The 13,896-nt window shown below is 45.9% G+C and overlaps 1 long non-coding RNA gene across 1 annotated transcript in view; it reads left to right on the top strand.

Annotated features, from left to right (window-relative positions):
- The first annotated feature begins 3,499 nt into the window (after positions 1–3,499).
- Positions 3,500–13,896, top strand: part of LOC106146608 — an 11,841-nt gene continuing 1,444 nt past the window's right edge. The window contains exons 1-3 of the long non-coding RNA XR_001231120.1: positions 3,500–3,569; positions 5,072–5,364; positions 9,629–9,759. This is a non-coding gene — a long non-coding RNA (uncharacterized LOC106146608). The remainder of the gene's footprint in view (positions 3,570–5,071; positions 5,365–9,628; positions 9,760–13,896) is intronic.

Here is a 13,896-nt window from a genome sequence, read left to right on the forward strand (position 1 = left end):
AACAGTTTCTTCCCATTTTACAATATTTATTGTACAGTTTGTTTGTTTGTTTGTTTGTTTTCTATTGTACATTTTGGATCTTATTTAGTCTTTCTGCTTCTCACACTAGGGAGACAGTACGATATTTGCACATGTGCTTCTGGTTTATTTCACTTATGAGTATGGTCTCAAGTTGCATCCATTTACCTATAAAAGTCTCCAATTTATCCTTCTTTATGACTGAGTAGTACTGCACTGTAGAAAAAGACCACACTGTTTTTATCCATTCTTCAGTTGATGGGCATTTGGGTTGATTCCAAGACCTAGCTATTATAAATTGCTATAAACAGGGGTGCACATATATCACTATGGTATGATGTTTTTAATTCTTCTGGGAAGATACCCAGAAGGGGAATAGCTGGGTTGAATGGGACCCCTAATCCCAGCTTTTTGAAAAATCTCCACACTGATTTCCATAGTGGTTGCACCAGTCTACACTCCCACCAACAGTGGAGAAGAGCTCCTTTTTCTCCACAGCCCTGTCAGCATTTGTTATTGGCTGATTTCTTGATAATAGCCATTCTTTCCTGGTTGAGATGAAATCCCAGTGTTTTAATTTGCATTTCTTGAATAATTGGTGATGCTGAACATTTTTTCATATATTTATTTGCTGTTTATATTTCCTCATCTGAGAAGTGTGTATTCACCTCAGATGCCCATTTGTGGATTTGGAGGTCTGACTTGGAAGCTCTGATTTTTTTGAGTTCTTTGTATGTTCTTAATAGTAATCTTTTGTCTGAGTTACAACTGGAGACCTTTTTCCCTACATTGTGAGCTGTCTTTTCACTCTGTTGTTGGTTTCTCTTGCTGTGCAAAAGCTTTTTAATAAGATGAGACCCCAGTTGTTTATTCTTTCTGATAGCTCTTGTACAATCAGGATTTTATTCATAAAGTCTTTGCCTACACCAATGTCTTTAAGAGTTTTACCTACTCTATCTTCCAGAAGATTTAATGTTTCTGTTTTAATATTTAGATCTTTGATCCATCTCAAATTTAGCTTAGGGTATGGTGAAAGATATGGGTCCAGTTTTAATGTTTGGCATGCATAGAACCAGTTTTTCCAGCACCATTTATTAAAGAGGCTATCATTCTCCCAGTGAATGTGTTTGGCACCTTTGTCAAAGATAAAGTTGGCTGAGTATATCTGGAGTTGTTTCTACATCTTCTAATCTGTTCCATCGATCTTGGGGTCTGGTTTTTGCCAGTACCATACTGTTTTTATCACAGTAGCTTTATAGTGTAATTTCAAGTCATAGATTGTGATGCCCCCTGCCTAGCCCTTGTTGCCCAGAATTGCCTTTGCTATTCTAGGTCTTTTCTGGTTCCAAATGGATTTTAGGAATGTTTTCTTTAATTCTATGAGATATGCTATTGGAATTTTGATCAGAATTGCATTAAATCTGTATAACAGGGGCTGGGGATTTAGCTCAGCGGCAAAAGCGCCTGCCTGGCAAGCGCAAGGTCGTGAGTTCGGTTCCCGGTACCAGAGGAAAAAAAAAAAAAAAATCTGTATAACAGTTTTGAAAGTATGGACATTTTCACTATATTGGTTCTTCCTGCCCAAGAGCAAGGGATATCTTTCCATTTTCTGATATCTGCTTCAATCTCCTTTTTCAGAGTACTGTAGTTTTCAATGAAGAGGGTTTTTACATCCTTTGTTAGATTGATTCCTAGGTATTTTGATGCTATTGTGAATGGTGTTGTTTCCCTAATTTCTCTCTCAGTGAATTTGTTATTCGTGTACAGAATGGCTATTGATTTTTGAGTGTTGACTTTGTGTCTAGCTATGCTACTGAATTTGCTTATTAAATCTAGCAGTTTTTTAGTGGAGTTTTTGGGGTCTTCTATGTAGAGTATCATGTCATCTGCAAATAATAATAATTTAACTTCTTCCTTTCCTATCATTATTCCTTTTATTTCTTTCTCTTGTCTAATTGCTCTGGCTAAAGTTTCCAGGACAATGTTGAATAAATTTGTGGACAGTGACTCTCTTGTCTTGTTCCTGATTTTAAAGTGAAAGCATTCAGTTTTTGTCCATTTGGTATGATGTTGGCTGTTGGTTTGTCATAGATGGCTTTTATCAGATTGAGATAAAGACCATCTATTCTGATTTTCTGTAGGATTTTTATTATGAGTGGGTGATGGACTTTGTCAAAAGCTTTTTCTACATCTATTGAGATGATCCAGGAAGCTGTTTTAAAACAACTGCTATATGTAGGTACTCTGGGAAACTGAGGCAGAAGAATCACAAATTCAAGTTCAGCCTGGACAACTTAGTGACTTAGTGAGATCCGGTCTCAAAATGTTAAGAGCGAGCAAGGGATGTAGCTCACTGTAAAATCCCTGGGTTTAATCCTCAGTACCAAAAAAAAAAATCTAAGTGTGGGCTTGGTGGTGGGCAAAAGGGGCTGGCCCTTCCCCCTGCCACTCCCTGCGGCTCACTAACAGTAGTCCCTGTCCTGAGGAACAGTTTGAAACGCATTGTGTGATCATCCACAGTAAAGCTGCCTGTCTTTCCTGGTGAACAGGATAGCTCGGAAGCTTCGGTAGGATCCGTATGGATGGGTGAGAAGGTGGAAGTCATCTAGGAAGAGGACCCAGCAAGGGCTGAGGCGTGAGACAGGGGGCAGATTGGAAGGTGGGGAGCCCGGGGGTTGACCAGATTGGGCAGACGGAGGGTCCAGCAGATTAGGAAAGTGGGATGGGCCAAGATAAGGGCAAAGAGATTTGGCCCATGTCTTGTGTCCCTGGATCCCGGCACTCACTGATGGAGCTGGCTTTGGAACACTGACCAAAACAAAGTTCCACAGGCCAGGAGGCTTACATACCACAAGTGTATTTTCTCTCAGTCCTGGAAACTGGAAGTCCGAGACCAAGGGGCCAGCAGGTTGATTTCTCCTGAGGCCTGCTCCTTGGCTTGCAGACTTTTACCTGCACCTTCCATCTGCACAGACGGTCCCCAACTTAGGGAGGTCTCAACTTTCAACTTCATGATGGCCTCGATGCCATACATATGCAGTAGAAACCACATTTTAAATGCTTTGAACGTGGATCCTCCCCCTGCCTGGCGATGTGTGTTACCTTATTCTCTCCCAGTTCTGGGCAGCAGCAGGAGGCCACAGCATCCCGTCAGCCAGGAGACCGAGAGGGACATACACAGCAGGTACCCTAAGTGCACCATGCTGCTAAGCAAGTATGTCCCATAGATTAGATGTTCTACATGTTTGCAACTTCAGGTATTTTCCACTTACGATGGACTTATTAGGATATGTTCCCCTTTAGTGTATGTGTGTGTGTGTGTGTGTACATGTACATTTGAATTCAGGGTTTGTGCATGCTAGACAAGGGCTATACTCTGAGTTACATCTCCAGCTCTTTTTAGAATTTTGAATGCCAGGCATAATGGTGCACCATTATAATTCCAGTACTTAGAAGGCTGAGACAGGAGGATCATCATGAGTTTGACACCATTCTGAGCTACATAGTGAGTTCAAGACCAGCCTAGAAAACATCGATATCCCCAGTCTCAGGTAAATAAAATAAAATAAAATAAAATTTTGAAATAGAGTCTTACTAAACTTCAAGGTCAGGGCCGGGGAGATAGCTCATGACCTTGGCAAGCACAAGGTCATGAGTTCGATTCCCGGTACTAAAAATAAAAATTTTAAATTTTAAAAAATAAAAAATAAACTTTCCAGGCCAGCCTCAGACTTGCAATCTTCCTGTCCCTGCCTTCAGAGTCCCTGGGGTTGAAGACCTATACCACTACTCCCGATCCGATTTCTTTTTATAAAGACACCAGTGCAACCAGATTAGAACCCATCGTACTGACCTGATTTCACTTAATCACCTCTGTAAAGACCCTACGTCCCGGCTGAAGACATAGTTCAATAGTAAGGCAAGTGCTTACCGTGCAAGGCCCTGGCTTCAACCCCAGTATCACATAAAAGGAGAACAAAGAAACAAAAGACCGTATCTCCAAACTTAGCCACGTTGTGAAACACCGGTGTTTAAACTTGACCTCCACATACGAATTGAGGGTGGCCATAACATTGAGATTTATAGGTATATTGTAAATATATGTATCTGGCATATATTATGATGTATTATTTATTACACGCATATACTTATGTTTTAATATGTTATCCGTTATAGTGATATAATATATTCAGGCTATATATACCATATTTGATATATAACAAAATAATTTTTTTAAGCAACTGGCAATAGTGCACAACCCACTTGCCCAGCTCCCAGCACAGACCAGAAGGCGGGGGTCGCGGAATCCCGGGGACCAGGAACTGCTGCAGTGCTATGAGACGGTGCCCGCCCAGTGCGTCCGCAGCAGCACGAGGTGGTCGTAATGAACCAGCGCCTGGGATGGTGCCCGGGAATTCGGGGAAGAGCGAGACACCCCAGTACACAAGTCTGGAAGCGGCTGCAGAGGGCTGGGCCCAGAAGTGTGGGACGTTGCAGAGGAGACGGGTCAGAGGATTTGTGTTAAAAAGAAGGAGGAGCCGTGGTTTGCAAAGCTCTCTAGAAGTTCTGGAGAAGGCTGCATTGCTGGGGGCTTCCCAGCCAAACTCATTAGCTTTGTGAGCTGCGGCTCAGAGCAGGCTATTTAAATACGCAGGACTCTGCCCTGGTGTCTGAATTGATCCTGAGGAAATGCCCGGATGTAAGGCTGCGAACCCGGGTCAGCAGGAAAATACTGCCTTCACTCAGCGGCTTGGCTTTCGCATTTCATCCTGGTGGGATACGCTGTGCAACCTCAGCGGGGACTACGGGAGAATTGCCCCGGCCTTGTCTAGTCGGGAGCCCTGGCGTCCCCTATTCTGTAAATGTCAGCCTGTGTTTTGATGGGACTGGGGTTTTTAATTTTATTTTTAGACGAGTTCAAATAACAATCTAGAAAAGTCAAGCTCTAGAGGACAATGGCAAAATGTAGAGAAGCCAAATATAAACATACTGGCGCATGCAATAATAATAATAATAATAATAAAATTTTTTACAAATCAATTGACTTCCACAGATTACATCTGGAAATTCCCAGGGGGATGAGTAGATCTTTGGAAGAGAAAAAGAGATTATATGTTATGGGAAAAGATACAATAACCATTCTCTTCCCATAAAGCAAGTGATGGAAGATTGTCTCTGCTCCATAGATATACACCGCACATTTTCAGGATAATACTAACAGGAAATCAATAGGATCTTTTATATGTGAAAAGACATTATCTCTCTGGACTCCCAGCCCAGCTAATCGGAGCGACAGAGGATCTTCACAAAAACTTGCCATTCACCATTAATCTTGGCCCCGGGACGGTAAGCAGCCTTTAAATCCAGAGCTTTGTTTATTTTTAAATTGTGCTTATTATTATTTTAGAGATAATCACATTCAAAGTGCTGCCCTTTATTAGAGGGAGAGAACCTCTAGGTGACACAGCATGACAAGTGTCTCCGCGGTGGGCCAGATGCTCTTGGAGAGCCCCTCCTGCCCAGTTCGGCTCTGGGTGATGGCCATATCATTAGCCACCAGCAGCTTTATCAGGGCGGAATTTGACAGCGAGGACAGGCTCAGTGGGATTTATGGGATCTCCTGGGTTTCGCCTTCATTGATCTAAAATAGGACCAAAGTTAATATTAGCGAAAAAGCACTCCGCGCCGGGGTCATCTTCCCACGAAAGGCTCTGGCGACCGGTGTCTTTAAACGTTTATTATACAAGTGGCCCCGGCTGGCTCTGGGGCAGGATGAGTCTCAGGATACCCGAAAGACTAAATGTCCTGGTCTCTCCTCCCACAAGACGATCCAACCGCCATCTGGGCCAAGCATCTCATTTTCCTGAGAAACATATTTCATCATCACAGGGTGCAGAGCTCGTCTGTATCACTTTGGGTTTAGCACTGGCTCTGCCCTTCTCTGCTTGGGCTGCCACAGCAAAGCACCAAAAGCGGAGTGGGGCTGCAACAACAGAGATTAATTTCCTGAAGTCCGGAGTCTAGAAATCCCAGCATCCTTTGGCAGGCCGGGATCTCCCGGGCTGGAGCGGAGGACCCTTCCTCGCCTCCTCCAGTGCCCGGTGGTTGCCTTGGTATCGCTCTGTCACATGACATCCTCTTCCTCTGTGTCTTCGCATCCTTGTCCCTCTGTGTGCGTCTGTGTCCAAACTCCCCCTCTCTATAAGGACACCAGGCATCTTGGCCCAGGGCCCACTCTAATGACCTCATTTTCGTTTAATTACTTAAAAGGTTCTGTCTCCAATTACAGTCCTATTCTCAGGTACTGGGGGTAGAACTGGATTTCAACATATGAATTTTTCAGAGACACAAGAAACTTCACACGTATTAAATACAGACAAGATAATTCCTAATACCATCAGGCTAACTCAGGGTTTCTCAACCTTAGCATAGATGACCTTCTAGGCAGGTAATTCTTTGTTAGGAGGGGCCATCCTGTGCTTTTTTGTGTGTTTGTGTATTGGCAATCCAACTCAAGACCTTTCGCTTGCTAGGCAGGCACCGTACCATGAGCTATATCATCAGCCTGTCTTGTGTTATATGCAGGGCACTGAGCAGGATCTCTGGTCTCAACCCACCAGGTACCAGTGGCATGCCACCCCGCTGCCGTAAGAGCCCAAAATTGCTGGGCGTGGTGGGCAAACATCTGTAATCCCAGCCCTCAGGAGGCTGAAGCCAGGGGATCATGTGAGTTCAAGGCTAGTTTGGGTGGGTGTGAGATCCTGTCTCAAAAAACCAGGACCAAAAAAAAAAATGTCTCTGCGTATAGCCAGATGTTCCCTGACGGTCAAAATCACCCTGATTGAGAACCACTGAATTAAATGAACTGCTGCCCATGCCGATAGAAGCACTATAAGTAGACTGAACGTGTGAAAGAGGCAGAAGAGGGGGCAGGGGCAGGGGCGGGGGATCATCACACATCAACCAGACGTTTCCTAAAAGCAGTGACACCCAAGTAATTCCCTGAGTATTTCGATGCTTTCATTAATTTCACAGATACCGAGTGCCAGGTATATGTCAGGTGCTGGTCTGGGTGCTGTAGAGAAAGTAGAGGACAAAGGAGATTTTTTTAAACACCTGCCTTAAACATCACAATTTTCATGGAAGGACTGATAAATGAAATCTGTACAGCGATGCACAGGAATGAGAAAAAGCCTAAGCAACCAAGGAGGACGGAAAGTGTTAAGGTGGCTGCCACATGGGAACCGTCTTAAGAGGGTAGGGCATCGAGCCCTACAGATGTGGAGGAGAGCATGGCATCAGCGGCAACAGCAAGGGCAAAGGCCCTGAGACCTTCTTGGGCTGTCTAATAATCAGGAGGCACAGCCAGGACCGGGGGGACAACAGGGGAAACCAGAGACAAAGTCAAGGAGGGAAAGTGGGAGACAGATGCCCTGGTGCTGTCCATGCACGTGGACACGTTCCAAGACCCCAACCGATGCCTGAAACAGCATAGCACCAAACCCTACAGGTGCTGTGTTTTACACACAAAGGATACAGTTGCTTCTATACATTGGGTGCAGTAAGAGATTTATCACAGTAACTAATAATAAAATAGAACAATTAATACAATGAAAGTTATATGAATGTGGTCTCTCTCACTCAAAATATCTTAATGTACTATTCTTATCCTTCTGAGGTTGTTTTGTTTTGTTTTGTTTTGGTTTGGTTTTTAGTTTTTTGAGACAAGATCTTGCTGTGTAGTTCAAGCTGTCCTTGAACTCACTATGTAGCCCAGACAGGCCTTGAACTCATGACAATCCTCCTAACTCAACCTTCTCATCACCCTTCTTGTAACGATAGGAGATGATTCATGCCTACAAAAGGGGACAAAGTTAGGTGATTGAGGTGGAATTGGATTACTGAGTGAGAGTTACTGGAATGCTGATCTTGGAGGTTAAGTGACTAATGGGAGGATAGCATATACAGTGTGGACACATGACACAAAAGGATGTTTCATGTCCTGGGCTCAAGATTTCATCATGCTACTCAATATAGTATACATTTTGAAGCTTGTTATTTTTGGAATTTTCCGTTTAAAATTTTGGATCATGATTGAACTTGGATAACTGAAACCATGGAAAGTAAAACTGCGGGTGAGAGGGACTTCTGTCACGGTGGACCTGTGGGTCTCAGTAAAGACGGTGCTCTGGCTGACGCAGGAAACCCACATTGTCTACTATGCGGCAGGTCACTCCCCGAAGGGGTGGTGGGTGGTCAAGGCAGCTGATTCCTGCCATGTCCAACAGAAGCAATGATACAGGGAGAAGTACAGTGGGTACTGTGAGATATGGTGAGATGCTGGGTGGATGTTTAAGGCAGAGACAGTGAGCTTTCTTGATGTGCCAGATGAGCAAATGGGTGGTGGTAGTGGGAGGTCTTTGGCTTCAGTAAATGGAAAAACAGAAGTGCTCTTAATCAGCAGAAAGAACAGGTTTGGAGAGAATACTAGAAACCTAGCTACCTGTTGGTTTTGAGTAGGGATATATATGATTTTGTTTGTTTGCTATCAGGAATTGAACCCAGGGCTCCCACACTGAGCTACATCTTCAGCCTTTTTTATTTTGAGACAGGGTCTCAGGAAGTTGCCCACTTTTGGCTTCAGCTTGCAATCCTCCTGCCTCAGCTTCCCAGAGTGCTGAGATGACAGGTGTGTGCAAGGATGTAAGGATTTGGTGACCGCAATCTCCACCCAAGCTCCACCAGGCCACATCTCAGTTGCTTCGAACCAGGCAGAGAACTGCTTAAATCCGAGTCCGTGGGTGACTGGCCCACCTTGGAGACGTGTTTGCTTGGAGCAGTGCCCTTGGTGCTGGCAGGAAGCGGCTCACACTTGCAGTCCTGAGGTCAAGCGCACAGCCCTGGGTCCATTTCCTTCTTCTGTTTACTGGTTCTGATGCACGAAACAAATGATGGATCTAGACTGGCAAAATCTTTGACGGTAGCAGCGCCTGCTAGAATTTCCATCTAGCCTACCCTGTGGGGACCATCTGCTTGTTTACAGCAAATCTCACCTCACCTGTTGACATTTACACATACGTGCCAAGAGCAAGAGAAAGCCTCAAGAATAAGGATCGTGAGGATCTGGGGTGTTTCCCAGGCAGCCGCAGGCTTCATTATCCAGGTGGGCTGGAATAGGGTAGGAAACCAGGGAGCTACTGATAGCCATCCCAAAGTCCCCTGGGACATCTTTAGAATGAATGAAACTTGGGCAAAAACAATAGCCTTTGTTTAATCTGAAGTTTATGTGTACATCCCAACCATTCTAGCCAAGCCTTTCGTTTCCATGGAAACCATTTATGATGCCACAAAAAGGATTCTAACCAGAGTGCGGGGAAGGAATAGTAGCAGTGAAAACTCACTTTCAAATGAGCTTCAGATAGGGGGAAATGAGACGGGGAAAAACCATAGCGCTCAAGGCTATGGTTACGTTCGGTGACAATCTCAGAATACCCAAGGACGAACCTTATAACCCAAGCAGAGCCCGTTCATGCCAGGGTTAATTCTGATGATCTCCTCACCAGGTGACCCTTCCAAACACTGCTTTACCTTCCTGTTTTGTTTCCCTAAGACAAACATGTGCTCGCAGTCCCCGGGAAGGGCTGTCTGCTATAAGCTCAGCATGAAAGCAGTGGGTAGAAGGAAGCGGGAAGTCAACACCGCTTGAGTTTCCTGAGGCTGCTGTAACAAATAATCACAAAGGTAACAGCTTCAAGTAGCAGAAATGTATTCCTCAATTCCTCAACAATCTTGCTGGCCAGAAGTCCAAACCCGGGTGTTGTCCAAACCACAGTCCCTCCGAAGGCTGCAAGGGAAGACCCTTCTTGTCTCTCCCAGCTTCTGGTGCTCCTTAGCTCAGGGCTGCCTTGCTCCAGGCTCTGGCTGTTTCCCCCAGGGTCTCTGGGTCTCAAATCTTTCCCACCTTGTTCTCTTACAAGTATACCTGCTGTGAGATCTAAGGCCACCCCTAAGTCCAGGAAGGCCTCACCTCAAGCTCCTCAATTCCATCTGCAAAGACCTTTGCCCAAATAAGGTCCCAATATAGCCAGGTGTGGTGATGCACAACTGTAATCCCAGCACTTGGGAGGCTGAGGCAGGAGGATCATTGTGAGTTCAAGGCCAGCCTGGGCTACAAAGTGAGCTCAAGGTCAACCTGAACTGCATAGCGAGACCCTGTCTAAAAAAGACAAAAAAAAATAAAATAAGGTCCCATTCACAGGTTTTAGGGGCCAAGAGTTGGACACACCTTTTGGACCCACCACTCAACCTATTTATCTGTGTAACAGGGGATGCTGCCCTAGAAGTTTCAAAACCTCTCCTTTTGAGCTCCACAGGGGTGAAACCTGGCCCTTGAAGCTCTGTTCAGTTTCCTTAGAGTTCCTGTTACTCTAAGACCCGGGCACAGCAGGGAATTGGGGCATTGCCACAGCGAATGCAAATCTTGACACTTTTGTCCTTTTGCACATTTGCGAAGAACTAGTGACTCAATGTCACGCAATGACCCAAGAGGTAGAGGCTGATTCCAGAGCGAACTCGTGGCTCAGGGCAAGGACCCCCTTTGCCTCCACTGAAGACGGAGCATTTGTGATGTGCTTGGGATTTTCCCCAACAGCCACTGCACTCAGCTTAGCAACCACCTCATACTTCCAAGGGAACTGGAGCCAGGAGGACCAAAGAGTTAGAAGGGGGAAGAAAGGCTCCAGCTCTCAGCAGCGTGCACCTCTCCAATTCAGAAGCGATTTTGAAAACACTCCCCTCTCCTGAGGTGCCGCGGAGCGCGGGAAGCAGAGGGAAAGTCTGCAAGAGAGGTTTGCCGTGACTGCTGTCTGTGTGCCAGGCCCCCGTCTAGGGGCAGGGTGATGGCAGACAGAGTCAGCAGCGGGAAGAAGCCTGTTTCTCCAGGGAACTTAACAACCTTGGAGGAGCAGGGCTCTGGCGCTCCCTGGACGGTGGTGCAGTGATGGCTTGGGCCAGTTCATCGGCAAATAAGGCTGGATGGAGGATGGGCTAGCGGCCCAGGGTGATTTGCTCCTCCATGAGATAAACTCGGTGGTGTTCCTCGTTAGCACAGCCATCACCTTCTGGCTTCGGCGTCCCGCTCGGGCAGCATGCTGGGGGCTCGTGTACCATGCTGCCACACGGACACACAGAGACTTCCAGCCGTGGCACTGAGCCCCTGCCCTGTGAACTACTGAGAAAGAGGATGCAGAGGAAAACTCCTCTTGAAGGTGTTCACAGCAGAGACAGGGTTTTGCTCCCGTAATCCTGTGGGACCTAGAATACTACACACCTAGAGTATTCTCCCTCCAGGTCTCTAATAAATACAGCAAGACCAGGGTCTGCTTCATAACAAAATCTAAGACAAGGAAATCAAAGCTAAGGTGTTATCCCTATGGAAGGAGGGCGTACATACAGGAGGGTGTGGAGACAGAGTCTCACTACATAATTAAGGCTGCCCTTAAACTTACTGTTTGGCGCAAGCTGGCCGCAAATTCATGGCAGTGATCCTCCTGCCTCAGCCTCCCGAGTACTGACAAACAGGCAGGTGCCACGTTCTGGAACCCTTCCCGCTCGGCACTGGGCGCCAAACCTCCAAGGGCGGCTCCCTGCCCACCTGTTCGTGGGGACCACGCGTTCGCCCTCTGCTGGCGGGAGCGCACTCACGCGTTAGCATAACCGGGAAGGGAAGGGGGACCTGGGTGGCAGTCCCAGATTCGGCTGCCTCCCCGCAGACACAGTAAGCCAATGTCCTTATCGCCTAACTCACAACGATTGCATCTCAGAGCCAGAGCTGTTGAGTGGACGATATAACATTCCCTGCCTCTGCGGCTCACAGATAACATCTTTACACTCTGCAGATCCCAGGCAATTATAAAATAAAGCTGGTCTTATCACACACTATTACAGCTAAAGGTCTCCTGAAACATCATCATCATATAAGTTAATCTGCAAGAGAATAAATAAATAAATAGGTAATAATTAAAAACAAGGGCAGTGGGGAGGGTTGCACATCCATAATCCCAGCACTCAGGAGGCTGAGGCAGGAGGACTGCCATGAGTTCAAGGCCAGCCTGAGCCACATAGTGAGACCTTATCTCAAAAGGAAAGAAAGAAAGAAAGAAAGAAAGAAAGAAAGAAAGAAAGAAAGAAAGAAAGAAAGAAAAAAAAAAAAAAGCGGGAATCTGGATCCAGCTTGATGAGCTGGGGCGAGGTGTTAACTCCTCTAAACTCAACATACTTAACTGTAAGATGGGCTTGTTCATAATTATGCCCAGAATTGACTTCACAGTGGCTGGAACAAAGTAAAAAAAAAAAAAAAAAAAAAAAATTACTGTTTTCATTGATACTGGGGATTCAACTCAGGGCCTTCACACTGAGCTATGTCCCCAACCTATTTTTTTTTTCCAGGAATAACTAATTTTCTTTCATTGTCATTAGTCCATGTTTGCAGTAAGAAACAATTACATTCATTGTGGAGAGTTAGTACATGTACAAAACACACCTTAATTATTTTTATGTACTTTTTTATTTTTTATTTTGAGGCAGGGTCTGGCAAAGCCACTAAGTTGCCCAGACTGGGCTCAATTTCTATTTTCTTTTTTCTTTTTTTTTTTTTGTACCAGGAATCCAACTCAGGACCTTGCACTTGCCAGGCAGGTGTCATGCTGCTGAGCTATATCCCTGGCCCTAGGTTCAAATTTTTGATCCTCCTGCCTCAGCCTCCCAGAATGCTAGGATTACAGGTGTGCACCATTACGCCCAGCCCCAAAACATTCTTCAGATACTAGCGAACTAGTTTTCAACTATTTTATTCTGGGAGCAAGTGGACACTGAGATCTTTGTGGTTTGTGGATATTCTGTCCCCGGGCGGTTCTCTAACAGGCCGATTTTACCCCTCCGGGGCTTAGCAATGTCTAGAGACACTGGCAGGTGTCACAGGCAGGGACAGCGCTACTGGCATCTTGCGAGTGGCACCCCGGGATGCTGGTCACACCCCGCCCCCACAGGACAGCGGAGCTCCGCTCCTGCCCGACTTCCGCTTCCTCCCTGAAGGACCAGGCCTCGCCAGCCACATCCACAGCAAAGTTGTGCTTCCTGGAAGCTGAATGCGCTCAGAAGCCCACCGCAGGCCGTGGGTGGCAGATCCGGGAAATGGGTCTCCTGCTTCAAGAGCTCCCCACATCAAGAAGTCAAGGCTCCAAACACATATTTTTTAAATTGGGCTGGGGTTATAGCTCAGTGGCACAAATGCCTGCCTGGCAAGCACAAGGTCTCGAATTCAACTCCCAGTACCAAAAGTAAATAAATAAATAATTTTCACGCTGATGAAATATACATAACAAAATTTACCATCTTTGGGCCAGGGTTGCAGTTCAGTGGTACACCACAAGCCTTAACACGGAGAAGGCCCTGGGTTCACCTCCAGGACTCAGGGGACAAATTCACTTTTTAAAATTTTTTTGAGACAAGGTCTCCAGCGTTGTCTTGAACTTCTGGGCTCAAGGGTCCTCCCACCTCAGCCTCCCAAGGAACTGAGACCACAGGTATCACTGACTTCCAAAAAATGTTTCCATCCTGAAGACTGAAACCCTACATCCACTAAACAACAATCCCACTGCCCCCTCCCCTCAAGGACTCTCAGTATTTTTGTAAGATAAAACGCTCATGTGAAAGCTAATTACACTCCATCAGGTGTGGTGGCACACACCTGTAATCCCAGCACTAAGGAGGCTGAGACAGGAGGATCATCACTATGAGTTCAAGACCAGTCTGGGTTATGTAGTGTGTTCCAGACCAGCCTGATTACATAATGAGATCCTGTGGAAGGAAGGAAGGAAG

This window comes from Chinchilla lanigera, unplaced genomic scaffold (genome assembly GCF_000276665.1).
Source record: "Chinchilla lanigera isolate Chin_1 unplaced genomic scaffold, ChiLan1.0 scaffold00085, whole genome shotgun sequence".
NCBI classification, from domain to species: Eukaryota; Metazoa; Chordata; class Mammalia; order Rodentia; family Chinchillidae; genus Chinchilla; species Chinchilla lanigera.